This window comes from Tachysurus fulvidraco, chromosome 13 (assembly GCF_022655615.1).
Source record: "Tachysurus fulvidraco isolate hzauxx_2018 chromosome 13, HZAU_PFXX_2.0, whole genome shotgun sequence".
Lineage (NCBI taxonomy): Eukaryota > Metazoa > Chordata > Actinopteri > Siluriformes > Bagridae > Tachysurus > Tachysurus fulvidraco.
In genome coordinates, this window is record NC_062530.1 from 22,829,418 (window position 1) to 22,843,835 (window position 14,418).

General features: G+C 38.2%; 1 long non-coding RNA gene across 1 annotated transcript in view; it reads left to right on the forward strand.

Moving 5' to 3' along the window:
- The window catches only part of LOC125146161, a 40,800-nt gene extending 26,619 nt beyond the window's left edge, over positions 1–14,181 (forward strand). The window contains exon 5 of the long non-coding RNA XR_007144635.1: positions 13,919–14,181. This is a non-coding gene — a long non-coding RNA (uncharacterized LOC125146161). The remainder of the gene's footprint in view (positions 1–13,918) is intronic.
- The last annotated feature ends 237 nt before the right edge of the window (positions 14,182–14,418 follow it).

Below are 14,418 nucleotides of genomic sequence, written 5' to 3' on the forward strand. Positions count from 1 at the left end.
TTGCTCCACAGGATCTTACTTTTTTATGTTTAAGCACACACACTAATAGGCACAGACATTCAATGAACAGACAGAAGCCTGCTATGACCCTAACCCAGTCATATCGGACCACAGCTAACGCCAACCTTGGATCTCTTAGAGAACAGCAGCACATCTGCACATGCATGTGCATACACACGCACATATACACGGGAGTCCGTCCTTTGATATTCCGCAGGGAGCAGAGCTCAATATCAGACGGCTTAGCATTTCTGTTCAAACGGAGCTGCTTTAATTTTCCCCTGTGCAGGGTGTCCTATCGGCCTCTCCTCAGGGATATCAATATCAAGCTATAGTATTAGCTAAATCAATGCAGCCAAATACATGAGTGCAAATCTCCATTCGACGACCATTTGAGCCTTTTGATTTAAAGCTGCACGCAATCGGCTGTGGCTTTGCTATCGATATGCAATGTTTTATTGGTAGTAGGGCATGCAACCAAAATAACTCCTGAGGAGTCAGTATTCCTAAAGATCTGGACCCGGTTTCTCAAACGTGTTCTTATTTATGTCAAACTCAGTGCTGGAGGGCCAGATAAAGAAACTTTTGTTTAAAAATGTTTGTTTTTTTTTCCTCCTGTGCTCTGACCCTAGGTTGAATTTCTGACAACATTTCATGTATTGCACTTAATGAAAAAAGACATAGCCTTCCCATACCAGATTTTACACTTTCTATAGTTGTATGTACTAAACAGAGCTAGTATTCTATTTCTTTTATGTTTTTATTATCTCAATCTACAAATGATCTCTATTATCTCTGTCTATTACTTCTATTTAAAATTTTACTTCGTACTTCGTATGTTTTTGCCATGTCTTTATTAGTCTTGCTTGTTAGCCACCACACAACCTGAAGACCTGAAGAGCTCTAATTAGAAAACCTCTGCAAATCTCAGAGGTGTGAAATGCACACAGGGAATTTTAATAATCTGAATGATTATTAAAATGCTTGATTAAAAATATCTGACCTCAGCTCTTGTCAGCTGTCCAGCCAATGTATGGTATAACATCCACTTGATCTGTAAGATCTTAGAAAAGGACATGGCTCAACAATTCAAGCTTGCATGGGAATAACATTCATAATATACTTCAGTCAGGATTTTGGCCTCATCATGGTACAGAGACAGCGCTGGGGAAAGTGGTAAATTACATACATTTGGTCACCGATTTGGGTTGTGTATTGTCGGAACTTAGAGAGCCCCCCTCCAAGTGGACATATCCCAGGGGTGAATCACAGCCAAATTAATAGTCGATAATAGTCCTTCACACTTTAAGCTAAAATAATTAGACTTTATACTAATACTACTAATACTATATTTGAATAATAAGAAGACTTTCCAGACCTGGATGAGAATGAGCAAAACTCTTTATTGGTGCTGATCAGCCACTGCTTCCATTGAGCTCAAGGAGGAAAAAACTTCTAAGTCGAAAGTATCAAAGAAAAACCCAACAGCGCATCCCCATGCCACCCAAAAAGGTTCCCCCCTCCCTAGAAAATCTCTTCACTATATACCCTGGCACTTTTAGGTGCCGTCATACCTTCGTACGTCATTATCCACCTGACCTGTCTGACTTTTCTCCTGACTCTACAGAATTGCCCTTGACCCCCCCCATTTCCCCGAAAAACAAGTCTGCCCTTTTACCGAAAAAAAAAGTCTGGCCTGTTGTTGTTCCCGCCATACTTCTGCCTTATTATTAAAAAATATGCTGCGTTGTCAAAACTATTGTTAAGAATGTGTCCCAGAGAACTTCTTGTACTATTCCCTGTCACGTATCACACAGAAGACACGTCTTGTGGACCAATCTCCCAATCTCCCAATCCCCTTGCTTGTTGCCTGACCTTACTACTAGGGCAGTGGTGGCTCTAGTGGTTAAGGTTATTGGTTGTTGATCAGAGGATTAGGGTTCAAGTCCCAACACTGCCAAGCTGCCTCCATTGAGCAAAGCCATTCACCTTCACTAACACTGTGCTCTGACACCAACTTCGACCAACTTGTTGATTGGAGGATCAGGGTTCAAGCCCCAGTGCTGCCAAAGTGCCACTGTTGGGCCCTTGAGCAAGGCCCTTAACACTCACTGCTCCAGGGTGCTATATCATGGCTGACCCTGTCCTCTGAAACCAACTTCCAAAGTTCTGATATGTGAAGAAAGGATTTCACTGTTCTTTAATGCTTATGTGACAAAAATGAAGGCTTCTGTTCTACATCATTTGTTAACACAGATCATAATGTTGTTGGCGTTATAAGAAAATTACTTTTTCCTGGCTCAGGCATTGGATCTTAGTGATAACTTTTCTATATGTATAATTTTTTTTTCTATATATATGTTCCAACCGCATACAATTATTCATAAAATGAAAATTGACTGATATGCCAATGACACACAGCTGAATGTTTCAGCAAAGCCAGATGAGAGAAACAAACTTTAAGTTTAAGCTTTAAGAGAAATGTGTAAAAGACACTGGAATCTGGATGCTTCCTCCTACTTAAACTTTCTTCTACTTGATTCTGACATGACATGCATTTTTACAAGGACCACAGGTAGATGGAATCAGGCTAGTAACCCTGGATGGTCTTACAGTTACATTATATATGCAGCATTGAAAGACCTTCGTATGATTTTTGACTCTCTCTCGCTGTCTCTTTGACAATCCCCCATATTACTAGGATAGCCTATCTCAGAAATATCACTGAGATAAAAAATATAATGACATTACACAATGCAGAAAAACTAGTTCATGCTCTAGGTTGGTCTGTTGTAACACCCAACTATCTGGATGTTCCAGTAGGTGCATATATGCCAGGAAACCTGAGTCTGACAACTTTTCCTGCATGTTAACTAATGTGTCATTCAAACTTTCTTGATTGAATTACCCAGTCTGTACTGTATTGAAGCTGTAACTGCACCTCCTGAGGTTACTCTGATTAATTAAACTACCGAGTGCTTGAACACTGAGTAAATGCCACCAAGCACCTATTTCTAATGTTGTACCATTGTTAATTATATTAATTTTAATTATAGTGCTTTTTTTTATTATAGCTTATATTCATATTAGTATTTATTCTCACATTCTTCTTCTTCTTCTTCTTCTTCTTCTTCTTCTTCTTCTTCTTCTTCTTCTTATTATTATTATTATTATTATTATTATTTCTTGTTAGGACACTCGTGTGAATTAAACCACTGGATCTATAATACTAATTAAAACAAAATTACGCATATTAAATTTTACTTATTAAATCAAAGATACCTAATACATTTTTTTAAATGAACCATGATAACTGTTATTATTAAACTGTTATTATTAAATCAAACTTTAATAATTGTGTTTAATTACTGGCAGCTATTAACCTGTGGATAATAATCACATCCAGACCGGTAACTTTTTAGCACTTTGAGAAAAGCCATTATGTCCATGGCAACCAGAGGAGCTTGAGAAAACATGGAATACTAAGACTCCCTCTACCCAGTTTTAAATGAAATCAGCCCACCCGCTGACTGGGAATGGAGTGCGCCTTGATCCCTCTGCATGTGTACATATTAAACCGTTTCCTTGCTCTCTTTTCCACAACCGCTTATGTGCGTGCGTATTAAATAAGCAATCTAGTACAAATTCATTATATGTCTTAATTGCGTTTATGTAATTAAACACACAGCTGTGACTACACCAGCATCATCGTTCTGCTCCCTTTTCTTTGCTGTATTTCCCTTGGCCTGTAAGAGCTATGTTTCATACTGAGATGAATTGTGAGGTACACACAGGATCAGAGCAATCACAACGTGCAATAGAAATACATCCCTCAGCTAATTATTGATTAGTTGAAAGCTGCGATGCATTCGTTTCATCTGTGTATATAGCTTCTGCTCCCTTCCCCAGCAGGTGAGACATCATCAAATGAAAATCTCATGACAGAAGTCTCATGATCAGACGCTTTTTTATTTTCAGCATTATGCAAAGACGATGAGGTGCATTTCCTTCTAGACTTTGTCTCCTCTCTAAAGATCGCAGCACTCTGTGTGCAATTTTCCATTAACAATGGAATAACAACACATCACACATTGGCAGCCCGTGTTTAATATGTGGAAATCGTTGAAAATGGCACATCATGGTTCAGGAAGCGTCACATGGCTAGCCTGGACTGGAAAATTCGACGGCTCACTCACCTGTCATCCAAGTCAAGTCAAGTCAAGAAGCTTTTTATTGTCATTTCAACCATATATAGCTGTTGCAGTACACAGTGAAATGAGACAACGTTTCTCCAGGATCAAGGTGCTACATAAAACAAAGACAGGGCTAAGGACATGTAAGTAGTCTTAGCCACATAAAGTGCAACTGTGCAACCTGGTGCAAACAGTGCAGGACAAGACAAGCAAGACAGTGCAGGACAAAAGACAGTGCAGGACAAAAAACAGTGCAGACATTAAGTTACAAGACAATACAAAAAGTACAAAAAATGCAATACACAGAAGACAATACACAGTAACAGAAACAGCGCCGACCGACCGGTGTAAATACTGAATGTTCAAACAGTATTTTGTGCAGTAAAAGAATGATCCTGTCCAAACAAACCATTTTTCTGACCTGTATTTCGGTGTTCAACCTCCTTGACTGCAATTTGCACATTTTCAAATGTTAGGATATGCATAAGACATTGAAGTGTCTGTTTTTGAAAGCATTTTGGCAGGTGCTTTTGTAAAATCCTGACACTAGCAGTACATTCGCACCTACTGTATGACTCCATTTTCTGTGTCCGATTTAGAGCAAAATTGACGTTTTTTGCATACTTAAAGAAACCGGACAGGGTGGGTAGAACTGAATCCGTGAAATCATAGTCAGAAACCTACTGTATATGAACAAAAAAAAAAAGTATTTGTAAGCTCGTGAATCATGTATAAAAATACATAATACGGAAATATCCACCTGAGCACGAAGAACACGGAGCTGGTGCTAAATATATGTAGATAATAAATATTTCAATAAATATTTTAATAGATTTTGCTTAACACATCAAGTGTTTATTTTCTTTTTTTTTCCATCATTTGTCCAAACATCCAAAGCACATGGTAATTTCGTAGCAGAACAGCTCTTTACAGCTCACTTAGCACCTCTTGGCTCAGATTAACAGTTTACAGGTACAAAAAATGCTGCAAAAAGAATGTTTGATTCATGTCTTGGAGTCAAATTTAGAGTCAACCAGAATCCGATTCAAACCAAATAATTCATGCCCATGCGAAAGCAAGCTGAGTTTAGCTGATCCTGTCATAAACTGTGAAATAATAAACATTCCCTTATGTTCCACATGTGCTCATAAAGAGCCAGGGATGGTTAAGGCTTGTGGTTAAAGCTTTGGGTTACTGATCAGAAGATTGGGGGGTTGCAACTGGTGGGTTCTCGAGCATGGCTCTTAACCCTCTTTGCTTTGCTCCAGGGTTGCCGTAAGCTGGCTGGCATCAATATTTCAACAAGCAATAAAAAACAAACTTCACTGTGTTGCTATGTATATTTAAGAGATTTTAAAGATTAAATATTTTATCTAGATAGAAATCTGTAGCAGCGTTTTGTTTGTAGTTTTTTCGGCTGATTATATGATTATGATAACGATGTGATCAGAAAGTAGAGAATACAAAACAAATTTAAACGAAATAAAATATTAGAATTGAAATAAAGTAAAAAAAAAAAAAAAAAGAATGTGCAAAAACAACTTCGAAAACGTAACCGAGTGTTAAAAGTCCGCCATATGTTAAAAAGCGAACATGTGACAGGTTGGAAAACAACAATGTCTAAATTCCACATTTTAATGATGGAGAAATATATTCGAAGTAAAACCAGCTACTACTGTGTGTTTATTAGTCGGCTGTTTTTTTGCCGTGAGACACTTTTGCATGTCATTTTTACTCACTGTTATTTTCTGCACAGTCAAAAATGTACAAATAATTGTTTACGCTGTTTGTTTTTTTTTTCCATCCTGTACTGTTATGTTGTGCTGTCTAGATAGCAAGCACTGTTCTGAGTATTTATTGTACCCTTTTCGCTCGTCTCACACTGTCATGCATTTGCATTTTATTTAATCTTGTATGCTGTGCGCTGATGCATCGTTATCCGTTGTACCATGGTCCTTAAGAAAAGAAAAAAAAAAAAAAACAATGTTCCAGTGTATACAAGTTGTACAGAGGAATGACTATAGAAACCCAGTTGACCCAGAAACAAAATATACTCTCTGGTCGTTTTAATAAAAAACACCTTTATTATGTAGCAGAGTAGTGCATAACATGACGGAGACACGGGTCAAGAGCTTCGGTTAAAGTTCACATCAAACATCACAATGGGGGAAAAAAAATGATATCAGTGGCTTGGCATGTTTACTGGTGACAGATGTCTCCAACAACCATGCCAAGTCAGCATGCCAAGTCTCTAGTGTTTACACAGCATGGTGCCGAAAACTAAAAACATCCTGTGTGGGAAAATTCTGTTGATGATATTATAAGCGAGGTCAGAGGAGAATGGCACGTCTGGTTTGAGCTGACAGAAGGGACGTGGTAACTACTATTTTGTATACAACCATGCTGAGCAAAAAAAGCAGCTCAAAAAGCACAACATATCAAATGGCAGGAGATTTGACTGTGTGAAAAATAAGAGCAGAAATTTGAAGCTAACATTGGACACAAGCGCACTTAAACTGACGGTTGAAGATTAAACCCAATGTCTGGTCTTTGTTGTTTCTTTCCATCTTTAACTGTTGTTAAAGTTTTGGTCCATTAACCAGATGCGAGTAAAGGTGTTCCTTTTAATAACACCAGTAATTGGAGGTTTTAAATTTCTACAAATCACCTAAAATCTATATGTTTACCTAAAGGCACGTCAAATAAAAATCTTTCTAGATGAACGATTGTAATTTATTAAATATGTTAGTGACTCTGAATAACAGTATTGCTGAATATCATGGAGAAAATGTCAAGCCACTTCACAGTCGAACCTTCCCGCCTTGACTGTTTTCTACCTCGCATGCTTTAAATGCTATGAAAACAAAGCACTAATAAGGCATTCGATTTCATCCCGAGAACGCGTTAACGGACTACGCGCGATCTTAATCGGAGTTGACGTACAACATCAGAAAATGACAATAAACGACTTACACTAAGTTGACTTAAGGATTTAAATATGGCACAGCGTATTATATGTCATAAATTAAAACCCACAAGGAGCAGCGCTTCTTCAAAACTGTTCTCAAGATGTAATCAGTTCTAATCACCCTGATTGCTCACAGCAGAAAATTAATCTAATGTTCTTTGCAAAGCAGCTGCTGGTTATTTAAGCACTGATTTCTGTCTCTTCTCTGAGCTGTGATTAATTAAAACGGGAGACAGGGACAAAAACGGGGTATTTAAAGATTTGCAGTCAATAATTCAGGTCAACTCATTATAGCTTTATTTGAGCTGCTTATGGCTTTGATTTTCACTCATTTAGATGCATTAGCCACTTTTGGGGATGATTGTTCTGATTTAACACCAATCGCAGCGACCGTACTGACAGGCGACGTGTCTGCAGGTAAAGATGCATTTCAACCAAAACATTCTTCACAGAAAGAAAGAAGAACGGTAGGTTAAAGTGTTCCAACACAAATGCTAAATATATATCGGGGACAAGAACTCAGTGTGTTTACTTTAGTACTGCTATAGTGATTAATTGCAGTTAATCAACTACAACTATTTATAAAACTAAAACGGTTCTCTTGTTTTCTCTCCTTATTTATTAATATGAAGGACATAAAGAAAGCACAATTTTACAAAACCAGCAACTTCTGGCTGACTATTTCTGCAACTCCAGAATTATTGACACCCTCCATTGAAATCTAAAATCCATTATTTATAAATAAATAAATAAATAAATAAATAAATAAATAAATAAATAAATAATAAAAGATTTTTTAAAATCTTTTTAAAAAAATAAATAAATAACATTAAAGATTGAATAAAATAAATAAGGATGTTAAACTGTTAAAATGTTTGGCACAGAAGGTTTTATACCTCTTATAGCTCATCAGTTTGCCATACAATTTAAAGTATCACACCTCATACCTTTAAGGTTTATGTTTATTTGCTTATTTAATGTTGTGAACTGCTTTAAAAAAAAATCTGTTATCAATGTTGTGTAAAAACATACATATTCACTCATTAGCACTTTTTCCTCTCTTCCTAAGACAACATTTGCCCACCATCTTGAAAGCTTTCCAAATAAAAATCACTCTTCGGTGTTTGTGTATATTTATTATATTCATAAACTGATAATAATTAATTTTATTATGATTTTTTTTATTTTATTTTATTGAATCATTTTTGTCTCCTACATTTAACAGAATCTATACAATTTACTCCGCATATATTCTGTAATGCTTTATGTAAAATATGTTTAAAAAAGAAAACTGACTATGTAAAAATGCATAGTATTCCTCACAACAATTTGCCTCTACTTATTAAACCCCCTGAAAAAGAGACTGGCTTCCTAATAGTGACGGAGCAGCTCACTCACAGTGTTGACCTAATTGGCAGCTCCCTCGGTGTCAGGGATGAGGCCGTGTGTAGTACAATGCCGCTATTGTGTCGGTCTGAAACCCCAGGCTTGTTGTCATTCAGGAGCAGTGAGTGTTTCTCACGTCTGGGACGATGGGGGGTAAAAAGTTCTCATCCATCCATGTCTTGGCCTCTTCTCTTACTCTGATTGTCTAAGTGTGTGACCCGAGCACTGCAGACTGGCTACTGAGCGTTGTGATTGTTTGCAAAAACAATACACATGCACTAGATTCAGGTCTAATTAAACCACTAGAAGACATTTGGCTGCTGAATGCGGCTAGAAAGAGAGTGTACTGGTTTTTGGTGCCACTCAGAGCACAGCATGGCAGCGTCTGCTGGGGCAATTTTTATAAATAGATGCCAGGGTTCATTTGTGTGGATTTGTGTGGATCGGTCTGCACATGTTTGGATATCGTTTCTCCTGAAAGACACAGACATAAAGAAATAATGAGATGGTTGGGAATGATAAGAAAGAAATTTCCAGGGCCGTATTATGCAAAATGATCGGAGGAAGAATGCAAACTAGAGTGAAAAGCTTGCTAACATCTGAGCATGTTGCTTTTATTTCTTTCTTTCTTACTCTTGCTATTACAAAGATGGATGAGTTTCCACTAAGTCCAGAGTCATGTCCGAATCGATAAGTCGCTAACACTGGTCATTTGGTGTCACTGTTCCTACGAGAGTTATTTCGATATTCCATTGTGTCCTCTGATCTCATCTAACAGGTTATTATGTCTGTCATGTGATACTGGGCTCATCAGTGATGTCTAAACATCCAATATACTGTATATATTGAGCTGACACTTTATTAAATATATCAACATTGTACCTTTTCACTTGTCAGGTACCCTTACCGTTTTATACCATATAGCTTTTGCTATAGTCCATCTGGTGTCTTGTGATGGACTGGTGTCTCATCCTGGGTGGATTCCTGCCTCACGCACAGTGCTGCTAGAATAAACTCTAGATCCATCCACCGCAAGCCTGACCAGTATAATGTGGTTACTGAAAGGGACCAAGTGAACGAGTGTAGCCCATCTGTTGTTATAAAACAATATGCCAAGCCCTGTCTAACATCTCATCCATTAATGTGAGTCCTAGTTAGCATACACTGCCTTGCATGAGCTATACACCCCCTTACACCTTCTGGTTATTTAAGCCTGCAAAACCATTCTCCACCAAGATGCTAAACTTCACCAAGAATCGTGTTCAAGTCATAATCTTTCCATGTTTTAACAATGCATTTAAAATGACTTTAGTTCTAGTTTTGTTCTGGACTATTTTTATACTTACTGTGACAACAAACTCTGTGTTCATTCTGGAACAGATATAGTAGTATATTAATATTGTTGGTCACCTGACACCTTAATTGTCACGTGACAAACACGGGGAACCGAAACAGGAACCTAATTTTGTGGACGTTCCACATAGTTGCTGTTAGGAATGAGAACACTTGCATGTTTTTATGGGAAACAATTTTGGCCAATCTTCTTAACCTGTACATACTTGATTTTAGAACTAAGTAAGGAAAAAAATAGAGATAATAAGATAAATAATGGGGACACGGTGGCTTAGTGGTTAACACGTTTCCCTCACACCTCCAGGGTTGGGGGTTCGATTCCCGCCTCCGCCTTGTGTGTGTGGAGTCTGCATGTTCTCCCCGTGCCTCGGGGGTTTCCTCCCGGGTACTCCGGAGGAAATGGTAGGTTGATTGGCATCTCTGGAAAAATGTCCGTAGTGTGTGAGTGTGTGGGTGAATGAGATTGTGTGTGTGCCCTGTGATGGGTTGGCACTGCGTCCAGGGTGTATCCTGCCTCGATGCCCAATGACGCCTGAGATAGGTACAGGCTCCCCGTGACCCGAGAAGTTCAGATAAGCGGTAGAAAATGAATGAATGAAAAGATAAACAATAGGTCAAAAAATGTAATGAACTTTATTGTGTTTATATGTTAAACATAGTGGCACGGTGTGCAATCATTTTGCTTGTGCTGACGTACAGAATGTGTATATATATATATATATATATATATATATATATATATATATATATATATATATATATATATATATATAAGGAAAGTGACGTACAACGCAGTAACAGTAAAGTGTTTTACTGAAGTAAACAAATATTTATAGACTCCTATGAGAAGCTCGTCTTCTTTACAGCACATTAATATGCTGTTTACATTATATTCTATACCACATGCTCTGTCTATCTGTCCAACTGTCCTGCTCAGTGTGCATGATTTGACAAAGATAGATGATTTGTGTTGATTATAATGAACAAACGAAAAAAAAAAGCTCTGATTATACTATTACTAAGACCATAGCTCATTTTCCTGATTTTTTCTTGAACACTACAGCATTACGCAGCTAGATTTCACTATTCTGGACATTTCTCCAGCTCAAGGAGAGTGTGATCGATATTTGAATTGACACATCATTAGGCTGAAGTGTGGTCTCTCTCTTATCTGAATTCAGCGTGTCCCTTAAAGATGTGTGCTGATGAGTGACTTGATTAAATTCCCTTAGAGATATGGCCCTCTGCTAATGAGCTGCAGTGCTCCGATAGAGCAGGTTAATTATACAGCCATGAGGTTTCAGTCCACTGGGAGTCTTCAGGCATTAGTGACTTCACACAAGGGTCACTAAGCACATACTGCAGCTAGGAAACTGGGAAATGTAGGTGAGAAGGTTCATAGCTGTCATAGCTTCGCTGAATGAGGTAGATACGTTTTGACAATTGATTTTCATTGCAAAAGAAGACAGAATAGAGGTAAGAATTGTACTTTATTTTACTTTTGTCTATAAGTTTGAGAAAAAGAGGAAGAGCCTTAGCAGAGGCACAACAGAACTCACAATACCTTAAAAATAGAATCTTCCTCTTTCGGCTGCTCACATTAGGGGTTGACACAGTGGATAATTTTTCTCCATCTCGATCCTCTACATTTTCTTTTGTCGAACAACCACCCGCATGTTTTCCCTCACCACATCCATAAACCTCCTTCTTCGCCGCCTTCTTCTCGTCTTATCTGGCAGCTTTACCCTCAGCATTTTTCTTCCAATATGTCCCATATCCCTCCTCTTTACAGTACGTGCCCAACCCATCTCAATCTCACCTCTCTCACTTTGTCTACAAACCGTCCTACCCGCTCTGTCCGTCTAATATCCTCTCTTCCGATCCTGTCCGTCCTCTTCACTCCCAATGCAAATCGCAGTATCTTTAGCTCTGCCACCTCCAGCTCTGCTTGCTGTCTGTTTGTCAGCACCATCATTTCCAAGCCTTACAAAATAACTTATCTCATCACAGTCTTGAAAATTTTCCATTTCACTTTCACAGACACCTTTCTATCGCGAATCGCACCTGCCACTCATCTCCACCAGAATACTTCTACAAAATTATATGTGTTGGCTTGATAGAGCCAAGAATCTGTTCTTCGTTATCTTCTATTTCTTTGTGAAAGTTTGTATTGGTTTTATGAGATAATTTTTAAGATCAAGCACATACAGGAATTTAGTGCTTGTTTTTTTTGTGGAGAAAATGGGAATTTATGTTTTTTTCTCACACGTTTTTAGCTTTTCAGATACATTCAGATACACTATAGACAATTGGAAGAAAAAAAAATGCGTTGTGCAAAAATACTGTAAGACGATGATGTTTACATTTACGGCATTTAGCAGACACCCTCATCCAGAGTGACTTACAACTGAGGGTTAAGGGCCTTGCTCAGGGGCCCAGCAGTGGCAGCTTGGTGGACCTGGGATTTGAACCCGTGACCTTCCGATCAGTAGCCCAAAACCTTAACCACTGAGCTACATTGAAGAACAAGAAGTTTATTCCAGCATAGCAGTGACAAAATACATGACGTATTTTGGGTTCATCGGAGTCAATAACTTTCAAGAGCTAGCAAATCCTGCTCAAGCCTTATATACAGTTTTCCCGTTTGCTAATTTAAATGAAGTTCCACTTTGAATGTGTATTGAGTGTAAGAACTGAGTGTCTCCCAAATGGCTGGGCTACACCTTGTTGTCTAGCTGATGTCTTTAAATGTTAATCATGGTCACGTACACCTTGGCTTGGTATTGTTATCAACCAAGTAGTCACTGTAAATGGTAATCACAGTCACGTAGACCCTTTGTTCGTGGTGATCCTTAATGTCCTGCTGCCGTTCCCATATTTATAACTGAATCAAGTTTATACGTTTAGAGTCCTAAACATATTACCTTATGATACTTCTTAGGAATGAGCTCTTTTAGATGAGTACAGTACCTTGGAGTGGAATTTGTGTGCAATTTCTGTAATTTCTTACACAATTAAAATGACTAAACTACGTTACTCCGCCTAATGGAACCATAGCGACCACCTAGACTGTAATAGCAACCACATGACACCATACTATGTAGCACCCTGATCCTGGAGAAACCTTGTCTCATTTCACTATGTACTGCAACAGCTATATACTGTATGGTTGAAATGACAATAAAAGCTTCTTGACTTGACTTGACCAAGCCCTGAGTTTGTTTAGCAACCGACTAGCTACAACCTACCAACCATCAGGGATCATATTTAAAGCATATTATAAAGACCATAGCAACCATCTCAGTCCTGCCAGCTTGCAACACGCTAGCAACCAGCTGTGATGGCGTAACATCCAACATCAACATTCATCCATACTGTAGATTTGAACTTTCACTCATTTTCATATTTCAGTAGGACGTAGAGTTTAAATGTATATAAACTCTATATAGCAGCGGCTATGAGAGGCGAGCATTTCTTCTAATGAGGGATATCAGATACGTTGTCTCTTGCTAATTTGTTCTATTTTTATATTCTTTGCATGCTACGATCGCATTCATACTGTTTGCTCCTCCACCTGCCGACGATACAAATTAAACTGTATGTGAACTGATTAAAACACTTTTTAAGGTTTGTTTATCTGGGTTTATGTGGACAATTATATTGTAAAGCCAAGCTAAAAAAGTTAAAAATAGAAAATGCACTGTTTTGCGATGTACATTGATGATGATAGTTAAACGATTACAGCATGACGCTGAAGTGACAGCGTTTAATCTCAACCTAAACATAAAGTGCAAATCCGTTAAACGAGAAGAGAAGTACACAATAAATCCCCAGCTTTAAAGAGGCAGCAGAGGACAGGTGCACCTTATCCCATTATTGTGAAACGGAGCAGCTGTGGCTAAGTGATGCAGCTCTATAAAACTCTATATTGCTCCTGAGGAAAGCCCTCAACAGGTCAACATTAGCTCTTCCAACAGCTGCACGCAGACCTATTAGCGCCACTGTGTCTGTATTGCAGCCCCGGGACGTCGGCTCGGTGTATGGGGTTCAGCTCGGAGGCTGCTAGCCTACCTGGAGACATCTGCTTCACACTGTTTCAAATGCTTTACGGCTACAGCTGAGGCAAACAAGGCTGTCCAGAAACACACAGAGTCCAGTGAAGGAGAACGGTACGTGAACGGCCTGACTGACCCTGTCTGACAGCACAGGAAGAACGGAGGAAGTCGAGTGGAAGCATCCTCTGTAAATTGTATTTCTGTGTAGCATCATAGAGAGAAAGAAAAAACAAGGAACATGAGATATAAATTTAAGACAAAATCTGTTAATTTGCAGATTTAAGTTCTTTTTCAAGCATGTTTTTTTTTATTTCAGATGATTAATTCGAAAGCAGATCATAATTATCTGATATTCTTGGAAAACATCAGAATATATATATATATATATATATATATATATATATATATATATATATATATATATGTGTGTGTGTGTGTGTGTGTGTGTGTGTGTGTGTGTGTG